The 16992-nt window shown below is 36.2% G+C and overlaps 1 non-coding gene across 1 annotated transcript; it reads right to left on the bottom strand.

Annotated features, from left to right (window-relative positions):
• Nucleotides 1-14684: 14684 nt before the first annotated feature.
• Nucleotides 14685-14788, bottom strand: LOC122419835. Its single transcript, XR_006263053.1, has one exon. It is a non-coding gene; the product is annotated as a U6 spliceosomal RNA (small nuclear RNA).
• Between the last annotated feature and the right edge of the window lie 2204 nt (nucleotides 14789-16992).

Here is a 16992-nt window from a genome sequence, read left to right as displayed (position 1 = left end):
ATAAAGTCTGTCACTGTTTCCATTGTTTCCCCATCTATTTGCCATGAAGTGATGGGACCGGATGCCATGATCTTCATTTTTTGAATGTTGAGTTTTAAGCCAGCTTTTTCACTCTCCTCTTTCACTTTCATTAAGAGGCCCTTTAGTTCCTCTTCAATTTCTGTCATAAGGGTGGTATCATCTGTGTATCTGAGGTTATTGATATTTCTCCCAGCAATCTTGGTTCCAGCTTGCGCTTCATCTAGCCTGGCATTTCACATGATGTACTCTTCATATAAGTTAAATAAGCAGGATGATGATATACAGCCTTGACATACTCCTTTCCCAATTTGGAACCAGTCTATTGTTCCACATTAGCCTCCAGTAAAAAAATTTAGAAAAAAGATACACCTCATGATTCCTGTCCTTGAGAAACTTACAGTATTAAAAAGATGAGAGATACACAAAGTGTTACAAGGTAGGATTAAATGAGCAACAAATGAAGATACTATTTTGCTATTTGCATTAGTTGGGTTCCTGCTAAATGTTACATTATCTAAAAATTGCATTATAAAAGTGTCTCCACTTCTGTGTATATATCTGATTAGTATTACTCACTCAGTCTCCAACTCTTTGAGACCCCATGGACTGTAGCCAGCCAGGCTACTCTGTTCATGGGATTCTCCAGGCAAGAATACTGGAGTGGGTTGCCATTTCCTTCTCCAGGGGATCTTCCCACCCTGGAATCCAACCCAGATCTCCCACAATGCAGGCAGACTCTTTACTGTCTGAGCCATCAGGGAAGCCCAGGGATTTATATCTGAAAAACACTCATTTGAAAAGGTACATGTACTCCAATGTTCATAGCAGCATTATTGACAATTGCCAAGATATAAAAGCAATCTAAGTGTCCACCAACAGATGTATGGACAAAGAAGATATGGTGTATATATATACAATAGAATACTACTCAGCCATAAAAGAAGAATGAAATTATGCTATTTGCAGCAGCATATATGGACTTGAAGGGTATCATGCTAAATGAAAGAAGTCAGAAACAGAAAGACAAATACTATATAAAATCACTTCTATGTGGTACCTAAAAAATATAAACCAGTGAATATAATGAGAAAGAATCAGACACAGATATATCAAACTAGTGATTACCAGTGGAGAAAGGGAAAGGAGAAGGAAATTATGAGGTACAAATTATTATGTATAAAATAAGTTTTAAGGATATAGGGTGCCATATGGGGAATAGAGCCAATATTTTATAATAACCATACATGGAGTAAATAAAACCTTTAAAAATTGTGAATCACTATATCATACACGTGTAATTTATATAATAGTTTACATCAACTGTATGTCAATAAAAAATATTTAAGTGACTATTTCAGTGAGAAGAATTGAGATATAACAAAGAAAAATAATAAAGTTATTGCTCTTTAGAATTTTCAGTAATGAAGATGTTTTTGTTATTTTGGCCTAAAATAACAGATTGGTTGATTAAAACAGAAAAAATAAAAACAAGGCTGAACCTTTCTCATGGTCCTTTAACTTCACACACTGAAGCTTTTAAATTTCTGGTATCATCTTTGGCACTGAAGTTTTCCAAGCACTTATGTTTCAGAAAGATAATTTTTCAACTCATTTATTTTAATGATATGAATCCAACACTCTAATGACATTGCATATCTTTTGAAAGATCCTATTACCCTTGACTTTTGCGCAAGTCATGGCCTTTATTTTCCTAGCTGTACACAATATTATCATTAATCCAGCACTTCTTATACACACTGTTATCCCTTTTATTACCCATTGTGATAAAAGATATAACACATAAGTGAAATAAGAGGCAAAACAAATTCCAGTCCAGTTCATGAACTGAGCCGCCAGCCATTCGTTCAGCCATACATTCCGACAGCAACACAAGCGGCAGCAGTTTCCTAGCTGCCAAGAACCTGCAGCTAGTCTAGGCACTGCAATTCACATTCTCTACATATTGAATTACATCTAGTTTGAAGTATGAAAGCCAATTGTAGGTGAAATGTCTATGTATGTAAGTTGCTATGGAAACACAGAGAGGGAAATGTTTAATACCTTCTTGGAGGGAAATTGAAGTTCAGGGTAGTTTTCACGTTTGATCTGTGTTTTAGGTAAAGAAAAAGGTGTCTGCAGATGTTGAAGATGAATAGGCACCTCCAGATCAGGATGTAGTGGGAACCTTGGCAGGAAATGTATGTTCGAAAGCCCAGAGAATAGGAATTAAAATGCACAGTTGAAACAGGGTTTTTTGAAAGAAAGTCTTCAAAATCTTTTAAAACTATACAAATGCATATCTGTCTCATTTGTAGAACTAGTGTATCTTATTTCCGCATAATAGATGCTGTTGCTCCTCAGTCATTTCTCAAGGACTTATTTATTTAGTTGCTTTTGCTGCAGTAAATCTGCATTCATTTTCTTCTCATTAGACATTTCCCCTTTATAAAAATGACTATAATTCAAAAAAGGCATCAGCAGTCTCTGATAAAAATATATCTCTATGGACAGGCTTTAGAATGATTTATTTAGCAACATGAATACCAAACTCTGAGTAGGATATCTTGGTTCTGGTCCTGGCACATCCTTCAGGGAACTCTGTGATCTTGGTCAAGTCACAAAACCTGTTTTGACCTCAACTTGGGCTTCCCTGATGGCTTGGGCTTACCATCTGATGGCTCAGATAGTAAAGAGTTTGCCTGCAAAGCAGGAAACCTGGGTTTGATTCCCAGGTTGGGCAGATCCCCTGGAGAAGGAAATGGCAACCCACTCCAGTATTCTTGCCTGGAGAATCCCATGGACAGAGGAGCCTGGTGGGCTACAGTCCATGGGGTCACAAAGAGTTGGACATGACTGAGTAAGGCTTAATCCTTATATACTTGTAAAACAAGACATCCACGATCCCCCTTTGTTTTTTTGGCTGTGCTGAGTCTTCGTTGCCGCACTGGGGCTTTCGCTAGTTGCGGCGAGCAGGGGCTACCCTTTCGTTGCGGTTCTGTCATTGTGGTGGTCTCTATTGTTGCAGAGCACTGGCTCTAGGTTGCCCGGGCTTCAGTGTTGCTGTGTGGGGGGCTCAGTTCCAAGATCCCTTCTGTTACAATGGTCCTTATAATGGTGAGCCATGAGCTAATCAGCAACCTTTGAGGCTAGGAGGTCTGCCTCAACACAGAAATTAAAATATTTGCTGGCATAAAACAGAAATTACAATATTTGCTTTCCAAGAAATGGACTTTCAGACAGAGCTCCTTAGACAGTGCTAAGGGAAGGGAAAGAATCTCAGTCTAGGTACATGACATATAGTAGTAATGCTCATCTCATTACTGTTATTGAAGTTTTGCTAAATTAGATTCAGAAATCTCTATTCTTGACCAATACTATGCTTTTGAAAATGATCGTAGTAAAATATACAAAACATGAAGTTTACCTTTTTAACGGTTGTTAAGTGAACAATTCAGTGGCGTGATACACATTATCAATGTTGAATAACCATCACAACTGTTTATTAAATCCTATAATTTTGTGTTTTTCTTTCCCCCCCTAGTTTCCTTGCCTGCATGCTCAGTTGTGTCCTACTGTTTGCGATCCCATGAACTGTAGCCCTCCAGGCTCCTCTGTCTATGGGATTCTCCAGGCAAGAATACTGGAGTAGGTTGCCATTTCCTCCTCCGGGGGATCTTCCCAACCCAGGGATCAAACCCGTGTGTTCCGCATCTCCTGCATTGCAGGCGGATGCTTTACCACTGAGCCACCAGGGAAGTCCTTAACTTTTATTTTAAATACATTTTCTCTTTCTCTAAACTGAGTTAAAAGATAAAAGACATTTCATGCCTCTATTGCAGTGGTACTAATTTAGGGGTCGTTTTACCCCTCAAGGGATATTCGGCAATGTCTAGAGACACTTTTTGTTGTCATAATTGAGGGGAGGGGATCCTATTTACATTTAATGGGTACAAGCTAGGAATATATGCACAGGACAACCCCCCACGGAGACGTAATACCCTCAAATTTCATTAGTATCAATTTAAAAACACTTTCTCTTTCAGAATCAATGTGGGATTCAACGCATCTCACTCTTGTCAATGGAGAGGCATGGTAGCAACAAAAATGGGAAAGCTTTAAAACAAAATACAGCAAGGCTCGGGCAGAAAAAGAGTAGAAGCCAAATAAGGATGAGCTGTGAACATTTCTCCCGGCGATGCCCTCATTGTTCTGTTCTCTGATTCTGTGGTTGTTGTTCAGTCGCCAAGTTGTGTTCAACTCTTTGCAACCTCATGGATTGCAGCATGCCAGGCTTCCCTGTCTTTCACTATCTCTCAGAGTTTGCTCAAGCTCATGTCCATTGAGTCGATGATGCCATCCAACCATCTCATCCTCTGTCGCCCCCTTCTCCTCCTGCCATCAATCTATCCCAGCATCAGGGTCTTTTCAAATGAGTCAGTTCTTTGCATCAGGTGGCCAAGTACGTAGCTTCAGCTTCAGCATCAATCCTTCCAATGAATATTCATGGTTGATCTCCTTTAGGATGGACTGGTTTGATCTCCTTGTTGTCCAAATGACTCTCAAGCGTCTTCTCCAGTACCACAGTTCAAAAACATAAATTCTTCAGTGTTCAGCTTTCTTTATAGTTCAACTCTCACATTGATACATGACTACTGGAAAAACCACAGCTTTCTCTTAACATATATTTTATGTATATAATATATTATAAATTAATTATATTATATATTATATAAATTATTTATTACATATTAATTTGATATATAATATGTATATTATATATATTAATTATATATTATACATAATATATATTATATTCATATTATAACATATATATTTATATATTTATATTATACATTTATATATTATTGTATATATTCTATATCTATATATTAATATATTATACATTTATATATTTATATTATACATTTATATATTATTGTATATATTCTATATCTATATATTAATATATTATACATTTATATATTTATAAGTTTATACATTATTATGTATATCATATATATTTATATTTATATAGTTATATATACATTTATATAGTTATAATATATATTTTATATATTTATGTTTATATAAACATTTATTTATATATATATTTATATATATTAATTATATCATTATATATATTTAATTATATATTTATATATAAATATATATAATAAATACAATATATAATATAATAATGTATTATATAATATGTAACATGTAATATGATATGTAATATAATATGTAATATATAATTAATAATATTATATGTAATATATAATACATAATATATTATATTATATAAATATAATATTAAAATATTATATATAAGTATTATATATATATTATAATAAAATCTTAATATAATTATATATATTATATTTATATATTATATATATTTATATATTATTATATATATAAATTTATATATATTAAAATATTGATATATATCTATATATTATATAATATATATATTTATTCACATATATTTATATATATTAATTTATATATTACATATTATATTACATATCATATAAATATTATATGTTATTTAATATTTATATATTGTATTTATTATATATATTTATATAAATATAATATGTACTTATAATGTATATTATATATAAATATATATTTATATATTAAATACATATTAGATAAATATATAAATATAATTATATATAATTATTTAATATAATTATAATAGATAATAGATAAATTATTAATATATATAATTGTAATTAGTGTAATATATATTATAATATGTAAATATATAATCTATAATACATATAATATATACTTAATATATAATATATTATATAATTATAATATAATATATAATATAATTATATGTAATATATGTAATTAAATTATATATAAATCTTTAAAAATTATTAAATCATATATATTAAGTTATATATAGAGAAATTATTAAACTACATGTATATTTTATATTATATTTAATTTTAATTATATAAAAATAAATATATTTATTTAATTATAAATTATAGTTATATGAATTGTAAATTAATTAAATTAATAATAAAATAATTTATTTATTTATATAAATATAAATATAAATATATTTATATAAACTATATAAATATATAACCTAAATGCTGTAATACAGGTATAATAAGTGTACTATCAGACATGTGAGTTAGGTGTAGTAGGACACAAAGAAGAAATCACTGGGGAAGATATGTTCAAATAGGATCACAGGGAATTCCCTGGTGGTTCAGTGGTTAGGACTCCACACCTCCAATGCAGGGGGAATGGGTTCTGGGAACTAAACAGGATCACTAAAGGCTTAGAGAATGAAAACAGAATGCTTTCAAGGAACGAGAATGAAACAGGATGTGTTCAAGGCATGAAGTAGCCTACTGTGTACAGGGTGCCATCTAGTCACATACAATTTGCAATAGGTTACGTGGCTATGGAAATGAAGATTTTTAAAAGATTTTTAAAGAGTTTTAAAATTTTTTTAAGATTTTTAAAGATTTTCTTTAAAATAGCAGTGATTTTTAACATAGGCTTTAAATAATCCTAATAAGGCCCAGATGGTAAAAGAAAGAACATTGTGAACACTGATATAATGTTAATAAGAAAGTGTTCACAGACATATTTCAAAACATATTACTATTTCAAAGTTACTACACTACTCTGTTGAAAAATGTTCTTTTGCAAACACTGGCTTCTGTTCTGTCTTGGGATGCCATGTGCTGCCTCTTCAGTTCAGTTCAGTCACTCAGTCGTGTCTGACTCTGTGACTCCATGGACTGCAGCACGCCAGGCTTTCCTGTCCATCACCAACTCCCAGAGCTTACTCAAACTCATGTCCATTGCATCGGTGATGCCATCCAACCATCTCATCATCTGTCATCCCCTTCTACTCCTGACTTCAATCTTTCCCAGCATTAGGATCTTCTCCAATGAGTCAGCTCTTCTCATGAGGTGGCCAAAGTATTGGAGTTTCAGCTTCAGCATCAGTCCTTCCAATGAATATTCAGGACAGATTTCCTTTAGGATGGACTGGTTTGATTTTCTTGCAGTCCAAGGGACTCTCAAGAATCTTCTCCAACACCACAGCTCAAAAGCATCAATTCTTCAGCACTCAGCTTCCTTTATAGTCCAACTCTCACATCCATACATGACTACTGGAAAAATCATAGCTTTGACTAGATGGACCTTTGTTGGCAAACTAATATCTCTGCTTTTTAATATGCTGTCTAGGTTGGTCATAGCTTTTTTCCCAAGGAGCAACTGTCTTTTAATTTCAAGGCTGCAGTCACCATCTGCAGTGATTTTGGAGCCCCCCCCAAATAAAGTCTGTCACTGTTTCCATTGTTTCCCCATCTATTCATTATGAAGTGATGGGACCAGATGCCATGATCTTGGTTTGCTGAATGTTGAGTTTTAAAGCCAGCTTTTTCACTCTCCTCTTTCACTTTCATCAATAGGCCCTTTAGTTCCTCTTCACTTTCTGCCATAAGTGTGGTATCATCTGCATATCTGAGGTTATTGATATTTCTCCCAGCAATCTTGAGTCCAGCTTGTGCTTCATCCAGCCCGGCATTTTGCATGATGTACTCTGCATAGAAGTTAAATAAGCAGGGTGACAAAATGGCCTTGATGTACTCCTTTCCTGATTTGGAACCAGTGTGCTGTCCCATGTCCAGTTCTAACTGTTGCTTCCTAACCTGCATACAGGTTTCTCAGGAGGCAGGTCAGGTGGTCTGGTATTCCCATCTCTTGAAGAATTTTCCACAGTTTGTTGTGATCCACACAAAGGCTTTGGCATAGTCAATAAAGGAGAAATAGATGTTTTCTGGAACTCTCTTACTATTTTGATGATCCAGCAGATGTTGGCAATTGGATCTCTGGTTCCTCTGCCTTTACTAAATCCAGCTTGAACTGGAAGTTCATGGTTCATGTCCTGTTGAAGCCTGGCTTGGAGAATTTTGAGCATTACTTTGCTAGCGTGTGAGATGAGTGCAATTGTGCAGTAGTTTGAACATTCTCTGGCATTGCCTTTCTTTGGGATTGGAATGAAAACTGACCTTTTTCAGTCCTGTGGCCACTTCTGAGTTTTCCAAACTTGCTGACATATTGAGCACAGGACTTTCACAGCATCATCTTTTAGGATTTGAATTAGTTCAACTGAAATTTCATCACCTCCACTAGCTTTGTTCGTAGTGAGGCTTCTTAAGGCCCACTTGACCTCACCTTTCAAGATGTCTAGCTCTAGGTGGGTGATCACACCATCATGGTTATCTGGGTCATGAAGCTCTTTTTTGTATAGTCTGTGTATTCTTGCCACCTCTTCCTAATATCTTCTGCTTCTATTAGGTCCATACCATTTCTGTCTTTTATTGAGCCCATCTTTGCATGAAATATTCCCTTGGTATCTCTAGTTTTCTTGAAGAGATCTTTAGACTTTCCCATTCTATTATTTTCCTCTATTTCTCTTCATTGATCACTGAGGAAGGCTTTATCTCTCCTTGCTATTCTTTGGTACTCTGCATTTGAAGGGTTATATCTTTCCTTTTCTCCTTTGCTTTTCACTTCCTTTCTATTCTCAGCTATTTGTAAGGCCTCCTCAGACAACCATTTTGTCTTTTTGCACTTCTTTTTCTTGGGGATGGTTTTGATCACTGCCTCCTGTATGATGTCACGAACCTCCATCCGTAGTTCTTCAGGCACTCTGTGTATCAGATCTAATCCCTTAATCCATTTGTCACTTCCACTGTATAATCATTAGGGATTTGATTTAGGTCATACCTGAATGGTCTAGTGGTTTTCCCTACTTTCTTCAATTTAAGTCTGAATTTGGCAATAAGAAGTTCATGATCTGAGCCACAATCAGGTCCCAGTCTTGTTTTTGCTGACTGTATAGAGCTTCTCCATCTTTGGCTGCAAAGAATATAATCAATCTGATTTCAGTATTGACCATATGGGGATATCCAAGTGTAGAGTCTTCTCCTGTGTTGTTGGAAGCAGGTGTTTGCTATGAGCAGTGTGTTCTCTTGGCAAAACTCTGTTAGCCTTTGCCCTGCTTCATTTTGTACTCCAAGGCCAAATTTTCCTGTTACTCCAGGAACCTCTTGACTTCCTACTTTTACATTCCAGTCCCCTATGATAAAAAGGACATCTTTTGGGGATGTTAGTTTTAGAAGGTCTTTTAGGTTTTCATAGAACCATTCACCTTCAGCTTCTTCAGCATTACTGGTTGGAGCATAGACTTGGATTACTGTGATATTGAATGGTTTGCCTTGGAAACGAACAGAGATCATTCTGCAGTTTTTGAGATTGCACCCAAGTACTGCAGTTCGGAATCTCTGTTGACTATGATGGCTACTCCATTTCTTCTAAGGGATTCTTGCCCACAGTAGTAGATATAATGGTCATCTGAGTTAAATTCACCCATTTCAGTCCAGTTTAGTTCACTGATTCCTAAAATGTCAATGTTCACTCTTGCCATCTCCTGCTTGACCGCTTCTAATTTACTTTGATTCATGGACCTAACATTCCAGGTCCCTATGCAATATTGCTCTTTACAGCATCAAACTTTACTTCCATCACCAGTCACACCCACAACAGGGTGTTGTTTTGTCTTTGGCTCCATCTCTTCATTCTTTCTGGAGTTATTTCTCCACTCTTCTCCAGGAGCATATTGGGCACCTATCAATCTGGGGAGTTCCTCTTTCAGCGTCATATCTTTTTGCCTTTTCATACTGTTTGTGGGGTTCTCAAGGCAAGAATACTGAATACTGAAGTGGTTTGGCATTCCATTCTCCAGTGGACCACGTTTTGTCAGAACTCTCCACTATCACCCGTCTGTCTTGAGTGGCCCTACATGCCATGGCTCAAAGTTTCATTGAGTTGTCAGTATCTCCAAGATACTGACAAATCAAAACACAGTACCAGAACAGGAACAGTGAAGTGAGTTCAATCCATCATCATGTTTATTTGATATAGATCGGGGGACTGCACTGCTGAGAACAACACAAATATGTTGAAATTAACAGATTCAGTGAAAAATTATGTAGGTTAAGAAAAAAGCTTTTAGCTTATACTTAGAGCATAGACAATGGCTAAGTGAGGATCTGTTTAAAGGGCCCTAGAAGACATATGACTAGCCCTGCTCATAGCTGTGTCTTCTGCCTGAATATCAGTGCAGGATGATTTATTGGGGTGCCATACTAGCAACAGCAGCAAGTACACTGTATCAGGGGACGATTAACAAACATAGGTTTGGAAAATTACAGGATGATCACTTGAAATTAGCCTCACATAAAGTTTCACTACATTAAATAGGACCATATTTAATTGGGTGACTAAAGAACAATGTCTAGCAGAGAAAGCCACCAAACAGCTAGAAGATTAGATGAACTGCAGTACCAAAAAAAAGGGGGGGGGGGCAGAAACCTTGAATTTTCTGCCAAGTCCAGAAAAAAAAATACATTGTAGCAGTCTGTGCAGAGGCATGACAATCTTTCCATTGGTTGCCAAGAATCTAAGTCTGGTTTTTAAAATTTACAAAGGAAATGGAAGCAAAATGTTAAGGAACAAGACCCACTCTATTTTGGAAAGACATGTGAGAAGTGCTGATTAATGAGTAAAAATAGTTACTGAATTCCTACTGCGAGTCTACTATCTACTGTGTTACCTGATAAGAGAGAAAATAAAAGTGACAAAATCTGTCTTTTGTGGAGTTTATAGTTAACTGGCCAGGCAAGATACATCAATGTGAAAGAACAAAGTAACAATGTAAGATCAAATGATTTTTGCCAAAGTGATGCGGTTGTAGACAATTAGTGCATAATTCAGAAGAGAAAGATATGAACTGAGCTGGAACTTAAAAGAAGATCTCAGACAGAGAGGATTCACACTGGATCTTGAAGAAATCTTGGATTCTAATCCGAGGTCAGTCTTTAACCATTAGAATAGTTTTGAGTAAGTCACATTATTTCTCTTGATTTTCATCTTCATTTACAAAATGGAAGTTTCAAATTAAGCAGTCTTTAAAACCCCTTCCTGTTCTAAAATCCCATAATTCCAGAATATTTTTTTAGAGGTGAAATGGTTAAGAGTATTCAGAAAGTGTTTCAGACAAATTCAAAGAAACTGGGAAGAAAGAAGTGGGCTGTTATTGGAAGTGGGAAGAGAGCATAATGATATGATGTCAAAACAAAATCACAGCCTACTCTATACTAGCAGTTCATATTGTCCTTCAGAATATATTTACTAATATTAAAAGTCTAGTAGCAGGCAGACATGTCATGGCAAAATAAACTGCTATGGTAGAAACCTAAAGAACATCGCAGAGGCACAATAAGATACTTGGGAGCACCAAGGCACGGGAGGTGTCAAAAACGTTTTCAAGGAGGTAGACTGAGTAGTTTCTTCGTTGGGTGTTGGTAAAGGAAGAAGAGACTAAAAGCTTCAGGAGATCTTTCTGGCTCTGCTGTGTGCTCTGAGACCCCCTCCTACCTACAACATTATTTCATTACACAGCAGGCACTCAACATTTGATTAAGTAATAAGTGAATTTAATTAATGCACACTCCATGATATAAAGCCTTGAACAAAGTAGGATTCCAATAATATAATGCCATAATAATGAATTTTTAAAAAATTGCATTTAATTCCAGGCTCTTGGAATGGAAGAATTAATGTTGTTAAAATAGCTGTACTACCCAAAGCATTCTACAGTTTTAATGCCATCCCTATCAAAATACCCATGATGTTTTCACAGAATTAGAATGAATAATCGTAAAATCTATACGGAACCAGAAAAGGCCCAGAATTTCCAAAGCTATCCTGAGGAAAGGGAACAAAGCTGGAGAGATAACCACTCCAGACTTCAGATTATACTACAAAGCTACACTAATCAAAACAGAGTGATATGGCACAAAAACAGACATATGGATCAATGGGACATAATAGAAGGCCCAGAAATAAATATAGGCACCTATGGTCAATTAATCTATGACAAAGAAGGCAAGAATATACAGTGGAGAAGTGATCATCTCTTTAACAATTGATGTTGGGGAAACTGGACAGCTGCATGTAAACTGATTAAATTAGAACACTCCTTCACACCATATACAAAAATAAAACTCAAAATTCTTTAAGTACCAAAACATAAGATATGACACCATAAAACTCCTATAAGAGAACACAGCCAAAACATTCTCTGATGTGAATCACAGCAATATCTTCTTAGATCAGTCTTCTAGAGTGAAAAAAGAAAAAAAATAACAAATGGGCCTAATCAAACTACCTTTTGCACAGTGAAGAAAATCAACAAAACTAAAAGACAACCTACACAATTGGAGAAAGTATTTGCAAATGATGCAACAGACAAGAGGTTGATATCCAAAATATACAAATAGCTCATACAACTCAATATTGAAAAAACAAACAATCCAGTCAAAAAATCAACAGAGGATCTAAATAAACGTCTTTCCAAAGAAGACGTGCAGATGGCTGCACATGAAAAGATGCTCAACATTTGCTAATTATTGGAGAAATGCAAATCAAAATCACCATGAGATATCACCTCATACCAGTTAGAATAGCTATCATCAAAAAGTCTACCAATAATAAATGCTGGAGAGGGTGTGGAGAAAGAGAACTCTGGTATAATGTTGGTAAGAATGTAAATTGGTGCACCCACTAGGGAAAATAGTATGGAATGCCTTAAAAAGCTAAAAATAAAGCTTCTGTATGAGCCAGCAATCCCACTCCTGGATATATATCTGGAACAAAAATGAAAACTCTGATTTGAAAAGATATGTGCACACCAGTGTTCATAGCAGCACTGTTTACAATAGCCAAGACATGGAAAGAACCCAAGTGCCCATCAACAGATGACTGGCTTAAGAAGATGTGGTATGTATGCATGCATGCTAAATTGCTTCAGTTGTGTCTGATTCTTTGCGACCCCATGGGCCATAGCCCACCAGGCTCCTCTGTCCATGGCATTCTCCAGGCGGGAATACGAAGTGGGTTGCTGTGCCCTCCTCCAGGGGATCCTCCAAACCCAGGGATCAAACCCGTGTCTCTTATGTCTCCTGCATTGGCAGGTGAGTTCTTTACCATTAGTGCCAGCTGGGAAGTCCGAGGTATGTACATATGTGCATATATACAATGGAACATTACTCAGCATAAAAAATGAAATAGTGCCATTTGCAGCAACCTAGGGAGCATTATAGTGAAGTAAGTCAGATAAAGACAAACACTATGTGATATCATTTACACATGGAATCTAAAAAATAATACAAATGAATCTATATACGAAACAAATAGACTCAGACATAGAAAGCAAACTTATGGTTACCAAAGTGAAGAGGGAAGGAGAAACAAATTAGCAGCACTGGATTAAGAGATACAAACTTCTATACATCAAAAAGATAAGTAACAAGGATTTACTGTATAACACAGGGAATTACATTCAATATCTTGTAATAACCTATAACATAATATAATCTGAAAAATATATATAACTGAATCACACTGCATACCCTAAACAAATGCAATGTTGTGAATCAACTATACTTCAATAAAAAAATAATTTTCATTTAGAAGATAACTCACTTCATAATAAAATTTTCAAGTGAGTATTTTCTCAATCAACAATTATAGTAATAATATAATTGTGATCATAAGGGTATCTGAGAGATTTGTACTTCTGTAATTAATAATGGAGAAATTCATCAATAAATGGTAATGAAAAAAGAAAGTAAGTTGGGGAAGCTTTCCAATATGAAACAAACAAAGGGTCAGAGACATAATATAGCCTGAAAAACAGAATATCCTTAGAGCTAGGGCATAAGATATAGGGAAAAAATAAGGCTGGAAAGGCTGATAGATGCTGGGTTGCGGTCTTACTAAAACCACAACCCTTTAGGTTTGAGATTACCAATATTTTGACTCTAAGAACTTCTTTTATAATGTCAGAAACTGTACAGATAGTTTATACTCATGTGAGAGTAAGTATATATATAGTGTTCACCGATTAAGAAAATATATAATGGAAAAGGTTATGAAGTCACTAGTAACTTTTTTAAAGTTTTTATTTTATTCATCACCATAGCATCTCAGACTTTTTTTTAAAAAGTGGTGAGATTATGCAGAAATTATTTATTCAATATACAGACAAAGGTTAGTGAACAAATAGATTCATTCATGCCCCCACCACAAACTGAAAACCACCGCTATAGTAAGAGCAACAGTAGTAGCAACATTATTTTTATTAATTTTTATTGGGTTATGGTTGTTTTACAAGGTTGTGTTAGTTTCTGCTGCATAGCAAAGTTAATGAGCTATACATATACATATATCCCCTCTTTTTTTTTACTTCCTTTGCATTTAAGTCAGCACAGGGTACCAAGCAGAGTTCCCTGTGCTAGACTGTATGTTGTCATTAGTTATCTATTTTATACAAACTGCCAATAACATATATATGTCAATCCCAATCTCCTGATTGCTCCCACCCCTCTTTTCCCCTATGATATCCATACATTTATTCTCTATGCTTTGCAAATAAGATAACCTATACCATTTTTCTAGATTCCACATATATGCATTAAAGATGGTATTTGTTTTGCTCTTTCTGACTTGCTTCGCTGTCTCTAGGTCCATCCATGTCTCTACAAAAACTTACGGAATGGTTCATGAATTTGCGTGTCATCCTTGCACAGGGGCTAGGCTCATCTCTGCATTGTTCCAATTTTAGTATGTGTGCCGCCAAAGTGAGCACAGCAGTAGCAACATTTATTGAATATTTGCTAAGTGCCTGTTCTAAGTGCTGCACATGTATAACTAATTTAATTCACACAACGACCATACGAGATAAACATTATGATTACCCTATTTATAACAGTTTGTTGTTGCTTCCTTATACTTTCCTTCTCTTTTCCTTTACTAAAAGACCCTCATTTTCAAATGAGGATATTACTGCTGGAAGATATATTTCCTTGCCTCCTTGGTCTCTGGGGAGGGGGTGTGGTGACTGTGTGACTAAGTTTAGAGCCATTAGAAATAAATGAAAATGTACATTTGGAGAGGTCTTCTTTTTTTTTTTTTTTATTTTATTTTTTTTTTTTGAGAGGTCTTCTTAAATGTTGGAGGAAGGCGTACCCTTTCTCCTTCCTGCTTCCTGGACCAAAAATGTCTGGAAGTGAAGATGAGGTCCATACACTAGGGACGATAGAGCAGTGATCTGGAAGAAGCCTGCCATACCAGTCCTACATGGCTTGCTTCTGGATTTATTTTATGTGAAAAAGAAGAAAATCCTATCTCATTTAAGTTACTATTTTCCCCCCTTATATGGAGTCGAAATTTATCCTAACTGATATGCCATTTTGAAAATGAGAACACTGAGGTTCTGAGTTTAAGTAACTAGCTTGATGTTACAAAATTATTGAGAACAAAGGGAGAATTTTAATTCACACATTCTTACTCCAGAGCCCACATTACCCCTTATAGTATATTGCCTCTTGCTATACAACTGTAGGAAGTGGGTCTGATAAAGGGAAGTAACTTAACAAATTTGTGTGTTCTCGTGACGACTACTGGCTGCCATGGGAAGGGGGCATTCTCTTCACAAGGCAATGCTCTTCAACTGAAGTAATTCTGAGGGGGGCTGATAACTGAATGCTATCTGTGGACAGCACTCCCAGCAGCTAGGGGGGAAAGTCCTTCTTTTCTGAAAGGGGATTTGGGTGGTGCATCGTGGTGGCCATCACCCATGCTAATATCATGCCCTTTCCTGTGCCTGTGACCTTTCCCCTTAACTATCCAAAACCTGGTCCGTGTTGGGGTATAAAAGTCTGGACCCATCCAACTCAGGACAACTCTAAAGGGTCATCCCAGCTTCAGAGCTCTTCAGGGAGTTGGCTGAGGCTTTCACTGACTTCACAGCAGCCCAACTTCTCCCTCTGCCCATCCTTTCTTTCTGTGGAAAGTTTTAAGGAACACTGCCTTAAAAATAAACAAACAAATAAAGACCTTCCTATTACTGAACTCAATCTCAGAGTTTGTTTCCTGGGGAACCCAACCTGTGACCTCATCATGTCTTTATTCAATCACTGACCTTAATTGGAAGGGAGGTAATACACATCAAGAAAAAGAAAACTGTGGAAATTCCCTGGTGGTCCAGTGTTAGGAGCTGGCACTTTCACTGCTGGGGGACCCAGGCTCAATCTCTGTTTGGGGAACTAAGATCCTGCAAGCCACGACATTATTTGTTTTGGTCTACCCAGCACTCTTTCTGTTTCTTGGTATCAGACTGCCCACTGGCAACAGAGGAGTGTCAATGGGTCAATCATAACACCTCACTTCTCTGGCCGCAGTGATGGGTACAAGAGGCATGCACATGATCAGGCTTGGACACTAGAATCCTTCCCTGGTCATTTTTGTACTGAAAGCTAGAAAACAGAACTCCCTTGCTTCTCAGATCATGGGACTGACAGGATGTATCCTTAAGGATGCTGGGGCTACATTTTCTGTCTACAAGAAAAAAGGCCCTCTGAAGTGAGAGAGAATAAATTCAAGCAGAGGGCAGAAAAAGAAAAACTCAGTTCATGCTGCTCATCCAACAGTACTGTGAATTATCCTAGTATCTATCTATTTGATGCTTTTGAACTGTGGTGTTGGAGAAGACTCTTGAGAGTCCCTTGGACTGCAAGGAGATCCAACCAGTCCATCCTAAAGGAAATCAGTCCTGAATATTCATTGAAAGGACTGATGCTGAAGCTGAAACTCCAATACTTTGGCTACCTGATGCGAAGAGCTGACTCATTTGAAAAGACCCTGATACTGGGAAAGATTGAGGGCAGGAGGAGAAGGGGGCGACAGAGGATGAGATGGTTGGATGGCATCACCGACTCGATGGACATGGGTTTGGGTGGACTCCGGGAGTTGGTGATGGACAGGGAGGTCTGGCATGCTGCGATTCATGGG

This window comes from Cervus canadensis, chromosome 17 (assembly GCF_019320065.1).
Source record: "Cervus canadensis isolate Bull #8, Minnesota chromosome 17, ASM1932006v1, whole genome shotgun sequence".
NCBI classification, from domain to species: domain Eukaryota; kingdom Metazoa; phylum Chordata; class Mammalia; order Artiodactyla; family Cervidae; genus Cervus; species Cervus canadensis.
Note: the sequence above shows the minus strand (reverse complement) of the source record. Positions and strands in the feature narration are given on the sequence as shown.